The sequence below is a fragment of the Pan paniscus genome, chromosome 14, assembly GCF_029289425.2.
Source record: "Pan paniscus chromosome 14, NHGRI_mPanPan1-v2.0_pri, whole genome shotgun sequence".
NCBI classification, from domain to species: Eukaryota; Metazoa; Chordata; class Mammalia; order Primates; family Hominidae; genus Pan; species Pan paniscus.
This window is the reverse complement of record NC_073263.2, coordinates 40,365,576-40,386,529: the sequence shown is the minus strand read 5'-3', so window position 1 is coordinate 40,386,529 and position 20,954 is coordinate 40,365,576. Positions and strand designations below refer to the sequence as shown.

The 20,954-nt window shown below is 35.8% G+C and overlaps 1 pseudogene; it reads left to right on the top strand.

Annotated features, from left to right (window-relative positions):
• Positions 1 to 263: 263 nt before the first annotated feature.
• Positions 264 to 576, top strand: LOC134728833 (cytochrome c-like; annotated as a pseudogene).
• The last annotated feature ends 20,378 nt before the right edge of the window (positions 577 to 20,954 follow it).

Here is a 20,954-nt window from a genome sequence, read left to right as displayed (position 1 = left end):
AATGCATAAAGCTATTTTGTACTTTTATAAGAAGCACTTTGTGAGACTGAGGCAGGAGGATCAGGAGGTCAGGAGTTCAAGACCACTGCACCCAGCCTAAATCATTGTCTTATAAAGATACATGCATGCATGCATAGACATGGAATCAATCTAAATGCCATCAATGATAGATTGGATAATGAAAATGTAGTACATAGAGAGAGTGGGACATCTGGCTTCCGAGCAGAAACCTTTGTAGTGCCAGCGATGAAAGAGAATTAAATATGGGTGATGTTGAGAAAGGCAAGAAGATTTTTGTTCAGAAGTGTGCCCAGTGCCACACCGTGGAAAGGGAGGCAAGCACAAGACTGGGCCTAATCTCCATGGTCTCTTCAGGCAGAAGACAGGTCAGGCCATTGGATTATCTTACACAGATGCCAATAAGAACAAAGGCATCACCTGGGGGGAGGATACACTGATGGAGTATGTGGAGAATCCCAAGAAGTACATCCCTGGAACAAAAATGATCTTTGCCGGCATTAAGAAGGCAGAAAGGCAGACTTGATAGCTTATCTCAAAAAAGCTCTTAGTGAGTAACAATTGGCCACTGCCTTATTTATTAAAAAACAGAAATGTCTCCTGACTTTTTTATGTGTACCATAATTTAATAGATCTCATACACCAGACTTCAGATCATGAATGACTGAGAGCATATTTTGTTGGACAGTCCTGATTTAAAACTAAGACTGGCTTGTTATTAAATGAATAAGTTTGGTTTTTGAATTTTAATAGTAATTTTAATTCAGTAAATGCTATCACTGTTTACCCCTTCTAAAGATATGATTAGACTTTGTTAATAATGTTCAACTTTTCACAAAGATGGTGAGTGCCATCTTAAAACTTATTGGAGAGTGGTTTTATATTTAGATTTATATAACTGGTTATGTGAATATATTTAAATACTGGGGAAATTCCTTCACTGTCTCAAAACCATGCAAGATTCACCTATATTTTGTGTTTATTTGCCTCTTAAAGGCAAGGGTTGAAGATAAGGTAGCAATGTTTACTTTATATTTTTGGCCTTAACTATGCCAATCTAATTAGAATTCCCTGTATTTAAAATGGTTCCTTTTACTTATTGAATGGTATTTTAGTGTGGTTTATGTGTAATATCAAATAAAGATTATTTAACACTTAAAAAAATAAAAAAAGAAAATGTGGTACATAAACACCATGGAAAACTATGCAGCCATAAAAAGGAACGAGATTACATCCTTTGCAGGGACATGGATGGAGCTGGAAGCTGTCATCCTCAGCAAACTGACACAGGAACAGAAAACCAAACACTGCATGTTCTCACTTGTATGTGGGAGCTGACGATGAGAACACATGGCCACATGGTGGGGAACAACACACACTGGGGCCTGTTGGGAGGGCTGGGGTGGGGGAAGGAGAGCATCAGGAAGAATAGCTAATGGATGCTGGGGTTAATACCTAGGGATGGGATGATCTGTGCAGCAAACCACCATGGCACACATTTCCCTATGTAACAAACCTGCACATCCTGCACATGAACCCCTGAATCTAAAAGTTGAAGTAAAAAGATATATGAAATCATCTGTATGTATGTATGCCTAGATGTAAGTATACATATGTATATGCATGCATATCATCACATTTTTATTGAGGTATAACACATACAGTTAAGTTGCACTAATCAAGTGTATATCTTGATGATATTATACATAAGTATATATGCATGTAACCAAGACCTCTATATTGGTCTATGACTGATCTCCAATTAATTGTTGTAAAGATATAAAGTATCAAGGTTCATGTTTTTCATATAGCTATCAATCCCCCCGCTACCATTTATTGTAAAGAGCATAATTTCTCCCAGTGAATGGCAGAGGTATGTTTACTGCAAATCAAGTGAACATATATGTATAGGTCTGTTTCTGGGCTTTTTGTCCTTTCATTATGACGTGTCTATACTTAAGTCCAGACCACAGTTTTAATTATTATGGCTTTATAATGAGTCTTGAAAACTTGTGTATAAGTCCTCCAACTTTGTACTTCCTTGTTTAAAAACTATCTTGGCTCTCCTAGATTTTTTGAATTTCCGTATAAATTTTAGAATCATCTTGGCAATTTACATACACACCCAAACTCACACACACACACACACACACACACACAGCCAATATTTTGACCTAGGGATTGACTATGTAACTTAATTTGGAGACAATTGACATATAAAAATATTGATATTTCCAACTCATGAACATAATATATCTCTCTACTTAGGTCGTGTTTGATTTCTTTTAGCAATGTTTGCGGTGTACAGGTTTTACACCTTTTGTTAGTTTTATTTCTAAGTATTTGATAAGTTTTTATGCTATTTTAAATGATATTTGAAAATCTTCATTTTCTAATTATTTGCTATTGGTATATAGGAACATAACTAATTTTTGTATATTGACTTTTGTTTATTTGTCTTAAGACGGGGCATTGCTCTGTCACCACAGGCTGGAGTGCAGTGGCACCTGGGCTCAAGCAATTCTCCCACCTCTGTCTCCCATGTAGCTGGGACTACAAGCAGGCATCACTACACTTGGCTAATTTTTTTTTATTAATTTTTGTAGAGAAGGAGTCTCACTGGTCTCACTGGCCCAGGCTGGTCTTGAACTCCTGGGTTCAAGCAATCCTCCCACCTCAGCTTCCCAAAGTGCTGGGATTACAGGTGTGAGCCACCACACCCAGCCTTGTATATTGTCTTTATATCTAGCATCCTTCATAAATTCACACATTCATTTTAATAATTAATGTGTAGATTTCCTGATGTATACAATCATATAAAGTTACTACTTTCTTCCCACTTTTTATGCGTTTTTTCTTTATTTATTATCTAGGACTTCCACTGTAATATTGAATAGAAATGGTAAGAGGAGGCAGCCTTGCCTTGTTCCCAAACTCAAGAAGAGTTTTATGCTTCACTATTTGAAATGATGTTTGCTATAGGGTTTTGTAATCATTCTTTAGCAGATTAAGACAGTCCATTTTATTTCTAGTTTGCTAAAAGTTTTGAATCCTGAATTGGTGTTGAATATATCAGATATTTTTTCTGCATCTGTCAAGGTAATCAAAATGTTTTTCTGTTATTCCATTAATGAGATTTTCAAAGTTAAACCAACATTTTTTAATTTTTGAATAAACTCCCTTTGGTCTTAATGTATTATCTTTTTTATCTATCACTAGATTCTATTTGCTAATATTTTGTTTAGAACTTTTCATCTATGTTCATGAGTGATATAAAATTTTGTTTCTTTGAAATGTCTTTGTCAGTTGGTCTACAATTACCTTAGTTTAGGTGTCTTGGGTAACTCCTATCTGCTCAACTTATCTTCATCCTCCCTCAGGATGAATATGATGGATATGTTTCAAGGTAATGGCAAAAGGAAAGGGCTAGACTGGAATCTTACAAGTGCTTTTGCAAGCCTCTCCTTTGTGGCATTCCAGTGACCAAATCAACTCACATAATGGAACACAAAATTAGAGTGAAAGGGCGCTACAAGGTGAAATGTGAGGGCATGGATTCAGGAAAAGATGAAGAATTGAGACCATTGATGGAATCATTCTACCTTATTCTCAGGCAGGGGAGCATTTTTATACATGCAGATAGTTTACAAGAAATAACTGTTACGTAGTCAGAGACTCAAGACTTCAGCAATTGTATAAAAATGTATTTGTAAATACCCAAAGACCTTGAAGAGAAGGGTCTGACCCACATCTCACCCAGGTTATGGTGTTTATGGCTAAGACATGATTCTACCACTCCCTTAGCCAATTTTGAAAATTGTTTCAAACTATTCATTTGAGGTGGAATTAATTTTTCTCTCCCCTAATGGGAGTAGTCATGGAGTAATGTGACCAGGGCCCACTGGATGGGCCATGCCACTTGAGGGCAGCCATCCCAAAATTTCCAGATTCCATCCTTATGGGTAAAACATCTCTTGATTGCTAACATTGTTTTTTAAAGCAAGTTAAGCTAATAACTGTGAGTTAATTATAGCATGTCTAAATTGAGCTAGTTTTTATAGGAACATAACTCATTTTTGTATATTGACTTTTGTTTATTTGTTTGTCTTAAGACAGGGCATTGCTCTGCCACCACAGGCTGGAGGGCAGTGGCACCTGGGCTCAGGCAATTCTCCCATCTCAGTCTCCTGCATAGCTGGGTCTGCAACCAGGCATCACTACACTTGGCTAATTTTTTTAATTAATTTTTTTAGAGAAGGAGTCTCACTGGTCTCACTGGCCCAGGCTGGTCTTGAACTCCTGGGTTCAAGCAATCCTCCCACCTCCCAATTTGGCAACACTTAATATTAGCTGGGGTGTTTTTAAAAAACCAAAAAACTTCACTTAGCATGTAAATCAACACAAAGACATTACTATTTCCTTCTGGGATGATCACTAGACTGTTGGTTTCTATCAGTTATTAAACTGTTATCTCCTTGGGGCATTGACAAAGTACTAATAAGTCATTGATTCCTTTACCATTTTTAATCAGAGTATCCAAAAAGGAGGTAATAAATAATGTGTTTTAATAAATTCCACAAATTATGAGTCACCCAAAAAGCAAATCTACTGTCCATATTAATATTTAATCTTTCATCTTTGCCAGAGTGCAGCCCCAAAGCTAAGCTGCTAGTTCAGCTACCTGGGGAGGCCAGGAATCAGGCCATGGAGCACTTCAGTGATGGCATGTTCAATGATAACAGCATATCCTGCACTGGGAATGTCTTTGTCATATTTGAGAACCATCTACAAAGTATATTAAATCAAGGTTGACTAAAAGGCAGAAGATTCAAATCCAGGTATACTTAATTCCTGAGAGGATGCTAAACAGTCATATGATTCCCCTTTATTCTTAAAAGGGAATAAAGTTGCAGGGTTACATTTTGAACAACATTGAATATGCAAAGCAGACATTACAATTTCATAAGTGGTAAATTTACTGGAGGAGAAATGTCAGATGCTGCCTTGAAGTAGCAAAAACTTTATAGAGATGCAGGGACCCATAGAGTTAGTGGAGAAACAAGCACTATTATGGAAGCATCAACAAGTTTGGCCACTGCTACCACCTCATGCAAGTAGAGAAGGTTTACCTTTGCCTCCAAATCAAGGAATGTACTAAGATAGGCAGAGAGAAGAGTTTGGCAGATTTAGGAAAACCCGAAGGTGGAGGTCGTTGCAAGAAGTCTTTCAAAGAGTAGACAGCATTTTCTACTTTTGCATCACAAGGAAGAGTTTCAGGAATTATAAACTTTGTAAGCCCATGCAAAGGGTGAGCTATTGAGAAAAATCAGATATACAATTACCTACAGTCCTAAAATCTTCTTAGCCATCTTTTAATTTCTGTTCTTGGTAGATGGAATGCTCCTTATTCTGGTTGAAAACAGAAACTGTCCATCTGGTGACAGATTGTGACCAGAAAAATGTAGATTCTTGGCAGAGTTGAACTTTTTCCTAGATTCTTTATGTCCCTTTTCACCTAATTTGGATAAGAGAGATTTGGAGTCTTCAGTAAACTACTTAGATCAGAAAACACAGCAGTAAATCATTTAAATATTGAGTCTCTCTCTCTATATATATGATTATAGAAATTATATATATGTGTATATATATATAATTTTTAGACACTGAGAGAACTAGGAAGGGGATTCAGAAAAATCCCTAAAGCTTAACGCTCCAGATATACTTGTTTTCCCGTGAAAAAGCAAATATTGACTGTTTTTCTATACATGTATACTAAGGAAGGCTGCATGTAAATTACCACCGTGAGATATTTACTTGTTGAGAGAATGAAGGACAGGGCCGGGTGCGGTGGCTCACGCCTGTAATCCCAGCACTTTGGGAGGTCAAGGCAGGTGGATCACCTGAGGTCAGGCGTTCGAAACCAGCCTGGCCAACATGGTGAAACCCCATCTCTACTAAAAATACAAAAAATTAGCCAGGCGTGGTGGCTCATGCCTGTAACTCCAGCTACTTGGGAGGCTGAGGCAGAGGAATTTTTTGAACCTGGGAGGCGGAGGTTGCAGTGAGCTGAGATCGCGTCATTGCACTCTAACCTGGGCAACAAGAGTGAAACTCTGTCTCAAAAAAATAAAAATAAAAATAAAAATATGAAGGGTAGGCTGGGCGCGGTGGCTCACGCCTATAATCCCAGCACTTTGGGAGGCCGAGGCGGGCAGATCACGAGGTCAGGAGATCGAGACCATTCTGGCTAACACGGTGAAACCTTGTCTCTACTAAAAATACAAAAAAATTAGCTGGGCATGGTGGTGGGCGCCTGCAGTCCCAGCTACTCGGTAGGCTGATGCGGGAGAATGGCGTGAACCTGGGAGGCGGAGCTTGCAGTGAGCCGAGATCCTGCCACTGCGCTCCAGCCTGGGCGACAGAGGGAGACTCCGTCTCAAAAAAAAAAAAAAAATATATATATATATAGATAGATAGATAGATAGATAGATACACACATATATATATATATATATATACACACACACATATATATATACACACACACATATATATATAAAGGCCAGGACAGTATTCTAATGGTTGCATGATATTTCATTAGTGCTGTGATTAACCTCTAATGTTGGACATTATGTGTCACTATTATCAATAATACAGCAACAAACATCTTTGAGCAAAAGGCTTTTTCTGTATAGATTGCTAGAAGTGAAATTACCTAAAGAGTATGAATATTTTTGAGGTTCTTTATATATATTGCCAAATCCAAGAGCAATTGTATTATTGTATCAATAATAAATCAAAGTTTTTAATTTCTCACCTTATTTGGCCAGCATTGGATTTTCTCGTTAAAAGAGAAAGGGCTAATTTCATGGGTGCAAATGGCATGCCATTTGCTGTTTTAACTTCTTTATTGGCGACACTGAATATTTATCTATGTAGGTTGTTAATCAGTTAGATTTTCTCTTTTATGGATTGTTTATATCCTTGGCCCATTCATCTATAAGGTGAGGGAGTAATATTTAAGTTATTGTTAGTGAATTACTAATTTATTATACTAGGCACAGTCCCCATTCAAGTTTCCTCAAAAATCTTTTCCTCTGTTGTTCATTATAGCATCTTAAAACAGAAATTTCAGATTTTTATGAAGTCAGACCTAAGCCCATTGATCTTCCATTGATTCCACACTTTTAGTTCTTCCTCATCCAAATAATTGACTAAAATTTGCTTAAATTTCTCATAGATATTTGCAGTTTTTATATGTGATTTCTAAACCCATATGGATTTTATGTAAGAAATTCCATGAATTCTGAAGTATATAAAACTTCTTATCCTTGTGCCCCCACTATGCAGATTCAGTGTTCATTTTTGACTTATTATTTCCTCCTAACAGAGATAACCAGTTTAATAAATGGATGACTTTGATACCTTAAGTTTATTTTTCTCAATATTAAGCCAGTAAACATTGCTCTGAGGGTACCATACTAATCAGTTTTAAAAATTTGTGTCATTTTTGTTGTTGCACAGAGATATATATATGTGTGTGTGTGTGTATGTCTCAGAAAGATATATTTCCTGAAAGTTGGATCCATATAGTGGTATTAACTGTATTTTAAATGATAACTATTTGTTTTTTATTTTAAAGGTTATACATATATATGCATATATATATATACACATTCATAGGTACACATATATCTTCATTTAAAAAATAAGAGAACAGTTGAGCCTCTTATTGTTTGACAACTGTTTGACAACAGTTGAGCCTCTTATTGTCAAAAGTCTCCATATTGTTACCAGTTATTTAAAATTTAATATAATATGTTTATCTTTTTCTATCATGCATACACACAATCATACTATATACTTTTTGCATTTATTTGTTTACATGGTGCTTAGGTAGACTGTAATATGCAGATCACTATCTAAAGACATATCTAGTCAGAATTAAATAAGAACCAATATGAATTAGATTTAAATAAAAACCACATTAACTGTGAATTAATGATTTGGAACAAATTTACTTAAAGTTAGTTAACCAGCTAATTTACTTATCTGATAGCTTTAAACAGTGTGTATTTACAATAGGGACTAATCTGAGTAGCCAAATACACTTTGTGGACTATTTGAAAAACCGCAGTAGATTAGCACTTGAAATTGGCATACCCTTGTATTCCCTGAATTGCCCCTAGAAGATGCTAGTGAGAAACAAATTGATAGAAAATAATGACTATTTTAGGTTCTCCCTAGGAAATAGCTTATGTTGGTGCCATGTGGGTATGTAAGATATGTGTTTGTCTTTTTTAGGAAGTCGTGCAGTTTCTAGACAAGAAGCATCCAAACCACTATCAAGTCTACAATCTATGCAGTATGTACATTACTCTATATTTTGCTACTGTAGATAGAAAACAGATTACTGCATGTAAGAAGGTGATTTTGTTTTTTATATTGCATTTAATCATAAGTGTGTAGTGGTGGTGAGGAATGAATTTAAAACCCCATCTTGGACTGGCCCCATTTGGTAGAAGGAGTTAACCCAGCAGCACAAAGTACCCTATGAAGGAGGCAGCTCTGGCAGGACCAATGGTGCTGGAGTGGAGGCAAACCATTTTAGGGAAGATCTGTTCTAGTGATATTAGGTTTAGGAAAATCTTTCTGTTTTTCCTGCCAGATTGGGTTATGAGGACATAGATAATTTAACAAATGAGTCCTCTGATCCATCAGCAGTGGGTTGTGATGAGAGCAGGGCCCTAGATGGGAAAAAAAGCAAAAAACTCTGTAGAAAATAGGTTGTAACCCAGCTTACCACTGTCTGTCTTGATTTTTTTCCTCTACCTGTATACTCAATAGACATTTTCAGGGGGGCAATCATTTTGGTCAGCTACATTTGCCTCTTGTGTGGGTTCTAACTACCCTGCAATAATATAATGAATAGTCTGCTAGAAAGTTAAAAATTATACCTATTAAACAAAAATAAGTTGAGTTTAGGTTACATGAGATGGATAAACCACTACTATCCTTACGTTTTTGAGACCCTTACCTTTATTTTAGAGCAGCAGGAGCAACTTGGAAAGCTCTTTTTGAAGACGGATAAGGAATTTCTAATAAGATATGTTAACTTATTCATAACTTCATTATTTACTGTGTTATTACCTATAGAGATATAACATACATATTATTTATTTTAGGTGAAAGAGCTTATGATCCTAAGCACTTCCATATTAGGGTCAGTAGAATCATGATGGATGATCATTATGTCCCCACTCTACAGTAAGTTTTATGCTAAGTTGACTATCAGAAGAGGGCTAAATATATTGGGCTTGGTTTTCTGAAAATATTTTAATTTAACTAAAAATATTAAACTTGAAATCAGTAAGATGGTGGTATTCTCCAAGGAAGTAAATGAGTGGATGACTCAAGATCCTGAAAACGTCATAGTGATTCACTGTAAAGGAGGCAAAGGTAATAACATTTTCCTTTTTATTTCTCCCTTTCTAAAGACATGTAAATATAGATAAAGTACAAGAACAAGATACATATTGCTATTAATAAGTATTAATAATTGTTAGCATTTTAAAATATTAGCTCCAAGACTAGAAGAAGGGAAGGAGAAAGGAAAGAGGAGAGGAGGAAGGGTAGGAGATAGGGAGAGGATAAGGAAGGGAAGAAAGTAGGAAAAAAGAACTAAGGAAGGTTGAGCATATTTTTCCTTGTTTTTCTACTATTTGGATTTCTTTATTCTTGTTTTGCCAGTTTATATCTCTCAAAATAGTCTTTAATTTTAGAATGTCAGAGTACTTTTATTTTATTTAAGGCTACTCTTTTTTATTTTTAAATTAACAAATAAAAAATCAATATATTTATGGTGTACAACATGATGTTTTGACATATGTAAACATTGTGAAATGGCTAAATCAAGCTAATTAACATATGCACTACTCCACATACTTTTTTGTGGTGAGAACATTTAAAATCTACTCTCTCAGCAATTTTCAAGTATACATTATTATTAACTATGGTCACTATGTTGTACAGTAAATTTCCTGAACTTACTCTTCCTGTCTAACTGAAATTTTGTATCCTTTAACCAACATCTCAGGCCGGGCATGGTGGCTTACACCCATAATCCCAGCACTTTGAAAGGCCGAGGTAGGTGGATCACCTGAGGTCAGGAGTTTGAGACCAGCCTGGCCAACATGGTGAAACCCCATCTCTACTAAAAATACAAAAAATTAGCCAGGTGTGGTGGGTACCTGTAATCCCAGCTACTCAGGAGACTGAGGCAGGAGAATCGCTTGAATGCGTAAGGTGGAGGTTGTAGTGAGCTGAGATCGCGCCACTGCACTCCAGCCTAGGCAACAAGAATGAAACTCCATCTCAAAACAAATAAAATAAAAACCAACATCTCCACAATCCCCCCACTTTTGTCCCCCCAGCCCCTTGTAACTACCATTCTACTCTCTGCTTCTATGAATTTGACTTTCTTAGATTCCACAAATAAGTGAGACACAGTATTTGTCTTTCTATGCCTGGCTTATTTCACTTAGCATAACATCAGGTTCATCCATATTACCTCAAGTGACAGGATATCTAAGGCTGAGTAGTGTGTCCTTATGTATATATACCACATATTCTTTATCCATTCATCCATTGATAGCATTTAGATTGACTCCATAGCTTGGCTATTATGAATAATGCTGCAGTGAACATGGCAGTGCAAATTTCATTTCCTTTGGATATATACCCAGCAGAGGAATCTCCAAATCATATGGTAGTTTTATTTCTAGTTTTTTGAGGACCCTCCATGCTGTTTTCCATAATAACTACTAATTTACATTCACATCAACAGTGTATAAGAGGGTTCTCTTTTCTCTACATCCTCACCAACTCTTTTTTCTTTTTGTTAATGACCATCCGAACAGGTGTGAGGATATCTCTTTGTGGTTTTAATTTGCTTTTCCCTGACGATTAATGATGTTTAGCATTTTTTCTTATACCTCTTGGCCATTTGTTTGTCTTCTTTTGGGGAATTTCAGGTTCTTTGCCCATTTTCTAGAGAAGTAACTTGTTCTCTTGCTATTGTGTTGTTTGAGTTCCTTTAAAAAAAAATTAACCTTTTATTGAATGTATGCTTTGAAGATATTTTCTCCCATTCTGTAGGTTGTCTCTTTACTCTATATTTGTTTCCTTTGCTCTGCAAAAGCTTTTTAGTTTGATACAATATCATTTGTCTATTTTTTATTTTGTTGCCTATGTTTGTCAGTCACATTAAAAAAAATCTTGACCCAGACCAATGTCAAGAACATTTTCCCCTATGTTTTCTTCTAGTAGTTTTCCAGTTTCAGGTTTCACAGTTAAGTGTTTACTTTGAGTTCATTTTTGTATATTGGGTGAGATAGGGTGCAATTTCATTCTTCTACAAGTGGATATCCAGTTTCCCCAGTATCACTTATTGAAGAGACTGTCCTTTCGCCATCGTGGATTCTTGGCACCTTTGTCAAAAATCAGCTGACTATAAATGCATGGATTTATTTTGGGCTTTCTATTCTGTTCCATCGGTCTATATGTCCATTTTTGTTCCAGTATTATTTAAGGTTGTTCTTAAACTTTGTGAGACTCTTTTAGATTAAGGGAGCCAACGGAGATGCTATTTCAAAAATTATACTGGAATTTTTATAGTGTGATGATACAAAGAAGTTGACATTGGTGAGGTTAAAATGGGGGGAAAAAGCCATTTGTAAATCCAACCAATTTAAGTTCAGTTAGATTTTCTCTCATTCAGGTTTGGGTTTTGAATAATCATCTAAGCATATTTCACAATTTTTGACAAACATAAAGAATTACATTTTTGGTGGGCTCTAAATCAATTTTTATATCAAATTCCAGGAAAACATAACACTGTAAACTGACTTATATAATTCAGTAAAATCAAGTTTTAGTCTTATTGACTATTTTCAAGTCTTATTGACTAGTTTCAAGCCCATTGCTTAATATACACGTTCTGTGTTTAGCTGTATATTAGTTAATATACAGGTTCTGTGTTTAGCTCTACAGGTTGGAATATTGTGTATAAACTGGCAATTTATAATACCATAGTTAAATTAAAAATATAGAGGTTGAATCATTTGAAATTGCCAGTTTTTAACCATCTTTTGCTTTAAAAATGGCCATTTCACATTGTCCAACCTAAAATGTTATTATTCAAGCAGTTCGCAGCAGTTTTCTATTAGCTAATGCTAATTCCTTTCTTGAAGGAAAACATTCCTTGCTTGAAGGAAAGCATTCATTTCAAATTTGACTTTTTACTTTTTTGCTGAGAGGGGGTTTACATTATTCTGTGTTCACATAATATTTTGTTGATTTTTTTTAAAGGTTGTTTAGAGGGCTAATATTCAGCTGGTATGTACCAGAGCAGCCTCTTTTTTTAAGTGTTCATTCATATTAGTCTTGCTGTCTTCTAGTTGGTTGCTGCCTGCAGGTTACCAGTAGTATCATGATAGTAAAAATATTTTATATTGATTTATAGGAGTTCTTCAAAGAATCTGACTGCCAATTTTTCTTAGTATTATAAGTATATTCTCCCAATGTGTTGCCTTTTAAATTTGATTGTGATTTATTTTGTTGTGCAAAAGTTTGTAAATTTTTGTTTTGTTTTGAGACATGGTCTCGCTCTGTCACCCAGGCTGGAGTGCAGTGGCACAATCTCAGCTCATTGCAGCTTTAACCTTCTGGGACTCGTGATCCTCCCACCTCGGGCCCTCTGAGTAGGTAGGACTACAGGCAAGCGCCACCATGCCTGGCTAATTTTTGTATTTTTTGTAGAGACAGGGTCTTGCTGTGTTGCCCAGACTGGTCTTGAACTCCTGGACTCAAGTGATCCACCCACCTCAGCTTCTCAAAGTGCTGGGATTATAGGTATGAGCCATTGTGCTCAGAGAGAAGTTTGTAATTTTGAATGTAGTAAAATGTGTTCATCTATGTATGTGTATGTATTTCATGCCTTTCTGTCATGTTTAAGAAATTCACCCCATACTGATTTAGTAAAGATATTCCACATTTCTTCAAAAATATTCAAGTTTCATTTTTAATATTTGAGTCTTTAATCTAATTGGAAGTTGGGAGAAGTTTTTTTTCATATGGATAGCCAATTGTGCTAACACCATCAATTGCATGCTGTTTGGTTCTCCATTAATTTGTAATCCCTCTCAGTCACATACCAAGTTTCTATAAATATTCAAAACTGTTTCTAAGTTCTGTATACCACTTTTGTAATTATTGTGGCCTTACAATATAGTTTGATAAAGGCAGAATTGTCTTGCTCTTCTTGGAACTTTATTATTACATTCAATTTTAAAATCATTTTGTCAAGTGCCATAATAAAACACATTTAGGATTTTTATTGGAACTACATTGAATTTATAGATTAACTTGAGAGAACTGACAACTTTGCAATATTGAGTTGTATATGTGAATCATCTTGTTCATTCTTTAATAATATTTTATACTTTTCTTCATCATGTCTTTGCACATCTTTTCAAAAATTCATTCCTACACAAACTGTGACTGCAAATGGAATCTCTTTTTTTCTATTACATTTGGGTTGTTTCCAATTTTTACTGTGATAAATAATGCTGCTTTTTTTTTTTTTTTTTTTAGATAAAGTCTCACTCTGTCGCCCAGGCTGGAGTGCAGTGGCACGATCTCAATTCATTGCAACCTCTGCCTCCTGGGTTCAAGCAATTCTTGTGCCTGAGCCTCCCAAGTAGCTGGGATTACAGGCGCCCACCAACACACCCAGCTAGTTTTTGTATTTTTAGTAGAGATGGGGTTTCACCATGTTGGCCAGGCTGGTCTTGAACTCCTGACCTCAAGTGATCTGTCTGCCTTGGCCTCCCAAACTGCTGGGATTACAGGTATGAGCCACTGCACCCAGCCCAATAATGCTGCTTTTAAAAATACACGTTTCTTGTTGCACATGTGGCCATATTTTTGTCGAGTATATACCTTGGACTAAAATTGTTCTTAGGGTAATGAGTCTTGAACTTTACTTGATAATGTTACCTGTTTTCTAAAACAGTTGTACCAATTTTTACTCCACTTGTACACTCCAGGCGTTCCATATCTTCCCCAATACTTGCAATTCTGAGTATTTTTATTTTTAGCCATTGGGTGTTTGTGTGATAGCATCTTGTGGTGGTGATCATTTGCATTTCTATAATTACTAATAAGATTGAGGATGTTTTCTTAAGATTATTAAGTATTTGGATATCCTTTTTTGCAAAGTAACTTTTTAATTTTCTTACCCATTTTTCTCCTGGATTATTCGTCTTTTTTCTCTTGATTTGTAGGAGTTCTTTATGTATTCTGATTTCAATTTCTGTTATTGGCCATATATGTATTTCAAGAAAGCTTTTCTGCTCTATAATTTGCCTTTTCTCTCTCTTAGGAGTATCTTTTGGTTAACAGAAGTTCTTAGTTGTATTACCATCATGTGTATCATGCTTTCCCTTTATAAAGTTCGTGTTTTTGTGTCCTGATTAAGAAAATTTTCCTTGAGTTTAAAGGATATTTTACTACTATATTTTCTTCTAGAAGGTTCATTCCTGTTAAAATTGGTTTATGTGTGTGGTGTGAGGAAGGCGTCAGGTTTAATCTTTTTCCATATATGGCTATCCAATTATTCCAGCACACTAGTTGAGAATATTTTCATTTCTTTACTACCCTGCAGAACATGAATCTGTTTCTAACCTTTCTATTCTGTGCATTGATTTTTCATCTGTGTGCCAATAGCACAACTATCTTACTGTGGCTTTCTAACAAGTCCTCATTTCCAGTCATGTGAGCACAATCATCTTTTTCTTCACAGTTGTTAGGGTATTTTAGGCCATCTACATTTCCATATAAATTTGGGAATCAACTAGTCAAGTTACACACAACTGATAGAAATTTGTTTGGGATTGCGTTGAATTTATAGATTGGGGAGAATTGAATCTTCACAATATTGACTCATCCAACCCATGAACAGAAGTATTCTCTCATTTAGTTAGGTCCTCTTCAATTTCTCTTTACAATGCTTTCTCATTTTCTGTATAGAAAGCTTGCATATTTTTGGTGATATTTATTCCTAGATATTTGATATTTTGTGGTTATTTAAATTATATACTTTTAAGATGTTTATTGTCTAAATGTTTTTTGTTGTTTTAAATGCAGTTCACTTTATTTATTAATCTTGCAATTAGCAACTTTACTAAACTCACTCTTTTTTTCTGAGGCAGGGTCTCATTCTGTCACCCAGGCTGGAGTGCAGTGGCATGATCATGGCTCACTGCAGCCTCAACCTCCCTGGGCTCAGGCGATCCTCCCATATCAGCCTCTCAAGTAACTAAGACTGCAGGCAGGTGCCATCATGCCCAGCTAATTTCTTGACCTTTTTGTAGAGATGGGGTTTTGCCCTGTTGCCCAGGTTGGTCTCAAAACTCCTGGGCTCAAGTGATCTGCCAGCCTCAGCCTCCACCTCCCAAAGTGCTAGGACTACAGGCCTGAGCCACCGTGCCTACCCTAAACTCACTTATTAGTTCTATGAATTTATCAATAGATTATTTTGGATTTTATGTTACATGATTATATCATATAAAAATAACAAATTGTATTTTCTCCATTTCAGTCATTTCTCTCCTTTAGCAGTGGCTAGAACATTCAGTACAGTGTAGAATTAGAAGTGGCAATAGCAACCATCAACGTACAGTTCCATTCTCAAAGGAAAAGCTCTCCATGTCTCTCCAATTGCTTTACGAGTGTGTGTGTGTGTGTGTGTGTGTGTGTGTTAGCTACCATTTATCAGATTAAGAAATTCCTCGGCTGGGCGCCATGGCTTACACCTGTAATCCCAGCACTTTGGGAGGCCCAGGGGTGCAGATCACTTGAGGCTAGGAGGTCAAGACCAGCCTGGGCAACATGGTGAAACCCCGTCTCTACTAAAAATACAAAAATTTGCCGGGTGTGGTGACACATGCCTGTAATCCTAACTACTCCAGCTGAGGCACGAGAATCGCTTGAACCCAGGAGGCAGAGGTTGCAGTGAGCCAAGATTGCACTGCTGTTCTCCAGCCTGGATGACAGAGTGAGGCTGTCTCAAAAAATAAAAAAAAAATAAAAAAAAAAAAAGGAAGAAAGAAAAAAGAAAATCATTTAGTTTGCTAAGAGTTTTTTTTTTTCAATCATGAATGTGTTGAATTTTTTCAGATTTTTCTGAATCTTTGAGATGATAATTTTTCTCCTTTATCCTATAAATAAATGTGGTTAATTACATTGATTGATTAAATGGTAAACCAACTTATTTCTGGAACAAATGTAATTCAGTTGTGCTATATTATTTTATGAAATAATTATTAAATTATTTTATTATTAAATTGCGGGATTCTGTTTGTTAATATTTAGGATTTTCAAATTCATGTCATCAGGGCAATTGGTTATAATTTTCCTTTCTCATAGTTTTTTCAAATCTTGGCTTTGTAAAATGAGTTAGATTTCATTTTCTCTTTTTTTATTCTCTGGGTGAATTTATGCATGCTGATTTTTTTTCTTCTTAAGTGTAAAGTGAAATTCACCGGTGAAGCCACACTGGCCTAGAGTTTTCTCTGGAGAGAAGTTTTAAAATTATGACTCAATTCCATATATAGAATTTTTTATAATTTTATTTCTTTTGCCCATTTTGGTAGATTATAGTTTTCCCAGTGATTTTCCATTTAATCTAACTTTCCAAATGTCCTGACATCAAATTGTTCACCATATCATTTAAACATTTTGATGTCTACAGAGGTGTTCCCTTTTTTATTTCTTACATTGCTTTCTTGGTACCTTCTCCCCTTTTTTCTTTTGATTAGTCTCACCAGGGATTTATCAATTTTACTAGTTTTTCAAAAGTAACAAATTTTGGGCCTTATTGGTGTTCTCTATTTTTTATTTATTTTTTATTTCATCAATTATTATTATATTTAGTATTTTCTTCTGTACTCCTTGGGTTAATTTGTTCTTTTCTTGACTTCTTGAGATGGGTAATTCTTGGAGTGTTGACCATTCTCTTTTCTATTTAGCATTTAAGGCTATAAATTTTCCTCTAAGAATTGCTTTAGCTTCATCCCATAAATTTTTATTTGTAGTGTTTTCATTTTACTTAGTTCAAACTATTTTCCAACTTTGACTATGCTTGTTTTTTTTTTTTGACCCATGAGTTATGTACAAATATACTTCCTTATTTCCAAACATATGAGAATTTTGTATTGATCTTTAAGTTTTTGGTTTCTGGTTATGCTGTATTGTGGACACAGAACATATGTATTTTTTCACTTCTTTGAAATTTGTTTAGACTTGCTTTTTGGCCCAGAATTTGGTCGATGTTTGGTCAAATTTTTTCTGTACATTTGTAAAGAACATGTATTATGCATTGTTGAGAACAGTGTTCTATGTACATCTATTTGTTAATTATTTTATTTAACTCTTCTATATTCTTACTGACTTTCATTTTGGTTTGACTGAATTTTAATAATATAATTCTTTCCTTCTCACCTTCTGTCATTACCTTGAAAGTCATGTACTCCTTTTCTGTTTTTAGCGATTACTGTAAAGATTTCAACTTGCCTCCTTGATTTAGCTATTAATTTTTGTTTATGTTGAGCCTGCATCTAGAAATCTTCCTAAACTCTCTCATTAGACTAAGGAGTTATTCTACAGATTTACTTACTACACTGACTACACTGGTTAGGCTCTGCGGTATATTGTTAAATGGAAGCAATGAACCGAAGGCATTTTTGTTTAATTCCAGGCTTTAAAGAAAATGCTATCAATATTACATCATTAATATGATGTTCCTGGTAGGTATTTTGCTAGATTTTCTTTGTTGAGTTAAGGAAGTTTCCTAGTTTTTGTTAATTTTTAAAGTCACAGGTGTAGGCTGAATTTTAGTGAATGCTTTTTCCTGCATTAATTGAGATAATTGTAAGGTATGTCTTCTTTAATCTATGAATATGATAAATTATATTAGTATAGATTTCTGATATAGGATGATTCTCATATTCTTTATTTACTTGTTTTTTAATGGGCAGGAGACATCTTTTTCTTTTTGAGCTTAGTTTTTTTGGTATAATTTAACTTTTATTTTAGACTTGGAAGTACATACGCAGGTTTATTACCTGGATATATTGTGTGATGCTGAGGTTTGGGGTATGATTGATTGCATCACCCAGGTACTGAGCTTAGGACCCAATAGTTGGTTTTTCAGCCTGTGCCCTTTTCTGCTGTGCCCCCTCTAGAATTCCCCAGTGTCCATTATTGCCACCTTGATGTCCATGAGCACCTATTGTTTAGCTTTCACTTATGAGTGAGAACAAATGGTTATTTGGTTTTTTGTTCCTGCATTAATTTGCTTAGGATAATGACTTCCAGCTGCATACATGATGCTGCATAGGGCATAATTTTTTTTTTTTTTTTTTGAGACAGAGTTTCACTCTTGTTGCCCAGGCTGGAGTGCAATGGTGTGATCTTGGCTCACTGCAACCTCTGCCTCCCAAGTTCAAGAGATTCTCCTGCCTAAGCCTCCCGAGTAGCTGTGATTACAGGCACCTGCCACCACATCCGGCTAATTTTTGTATTTTTAGTAGGGATGGGGTTTTGCCATGTTGGCCAGACTGGTTTCAAACTCCTGACCTCAGGTGATCCACCCGCCTCGGCCTCCCAAAGTGCTGGGATTACAGGTGTGAGCCACTGCGCCCGGGCATGATTTTATTTTATTTTTTATGAATATGTAGTATTCCATGGTGTATATGTACCACTGTGCCCAGGCATGATTTTATTTTTTATGAAAATGTAGTATTCCATGGTGTATATGTACCACTGCACCCAGCCATGATTTTATTTTTTTTATGAATGTGTAGTATTCCATGGTGTATATGTATCACATTTTCTTTATCCAGTCCACCATTGATGGGCACCTAGGTTGATTCTATGTCTTTCCTATTGTCAGTGTTGCTGAGAAGCGCATATCAGTGCATGTCTTTTTGGTAGCATTTATTTTCCTTTGGATGTATGCCTAGTAATGGGATTGCAATGTCAAATGGTAGTTCTATGTTCTCATATGTTTGTTGGCCACTCATATGTCTTATTTTGAGAGGTGTATGTTTATATCTTTTGCCCATTTTTAATGGGGCTTTTTGGTTTTTGCCTGTTTAATTGTTTGAGTTTCTTATAGATTCTGAATATAAAACCTTTGTCAGATGCATAGTGTGCAAATATTTTCTGCCATTCTATAGGTTGTCTGTTTACTCTGTTGATAGTTTCTTTGCTGTGCAGAAGCTCTATAGTTTAATTAGGTTCCACTTGTCAGTTTTTGTTGCAATTGCTTTTGAAAACTTAGTCATAAATTCTTCTCCAAGGCCAATATCCAGAATGTTGTTTTCTAGGTTTTCTCCTGGTATTCTTATAATTTGAGGTCTTACAATTAAGTCTTTAATCTATCTTGAGTTAATTTTTGTATATGGTGAAAGGCATAGATACAGATCATTCTTTTGCATATGGCTAGCCCACTATCCTAGCTCGCCATTCTTTTGCATATGGCTAGCCCACTATCCATTTATTAAATAGGAAGTCATTTCCCTATTGCTTATTTTTGTTGACTTTGTCAAAGATCAGATGGCTTTCTGTGTTTGGCTTTATTTCTGTGTTTGGCTTTATTTCTGAGTTCTTTTTCTGTTCCTTTGGTCTATTTGTCTTTCTTTTTCCCCCCAGTACGACACTATTTTGGTTACTGTGGCCTTATGGTATAATTTGAAGTTGGGTAATGTGATACTTTTAGCTTTGTTCTTTTTGTTTAGGATTGCTTTGGCTATTCAGGCTCTTTTTTGGTTCCACATGAATTTTGGAATAGTTTTTTCTAGTTCTGTAAAAAAAATGATATTAGTAGCTTGACTGGAAAAATGTTGATCCTATAGATTGCTTCAGTAGCATGGCCATTTTAATGATATTGATTCTTCCAGTCCATTAGCATGGAATGTTTTTCCATTTGTTTGTGTCATCTATGATTTCTTTCAGCAGTGTTTTGTAGTTCTCCTTGTAGAGATCTTTCACCTCCTTGGTTAGCTGTATAACTAGGTATTTTATTTTTTGTGTGTGGCTGTTGTAAAGGGGATTATGTTCTTGATTTGGCTGTCAGCTTGGACATTATTGGTGTATAGAAATGCTACTGATTTTTGTACATTGATTTTGTATCCTAAAACTTTACTGAAGTCATTTATCAGTTCCAAGTGCCTTTTGGTGGAGTTCTTTGGATTGTGTAGATATAGAATCATATAGTTGATGAAGAGAGATAGTCTGACTTTTTCTTTTCCTATTTGGATGCCTTTTTTTTCTTTCTTTTGCCTGATTGCTCTGGCAAAAGACTTTAACTACTATGTTAAATAGGAGTGGTGGGACTAGGCATTCTTGTCTTCTTCCAGTTCACATAGAGAAGCTTCCAGCTTTTGCCTGTTACGATGTTGGCTGTGGGTTTGCCATAGATGTCTCTATTTTTGTTTTCTTCTTCTTGAGATGGAGTCTCGCTCTATCACCCAGGCTGGAGTGCAGTGGCATGATCTCGGCTTACTACAACCTCCGCCTCCCAGGTTCAAACGATTCTGCTGCCTCAGCCTCCTGAGTGTCTGGGATTACAGGCGTGTACAACCATGCCTGGCTAATTTTTGTATTTTTAGTAGAGATGGGGTTTCACTATGTTGGCCACGCTGGTCTTGAACTTCTGATCTCAAGTGATCCGCCCGCCTTGGCCTCCCAAAGTGCGGGAATTACAGACGAGCCACCGCCCCCAGCCGATGACTCTATTTTGAAGTATGTTCCTTTGATTCCTAGTTTCTTGAGTGTTTTTTTATCAAGAAGGATGTTGAATTTTATCAAAA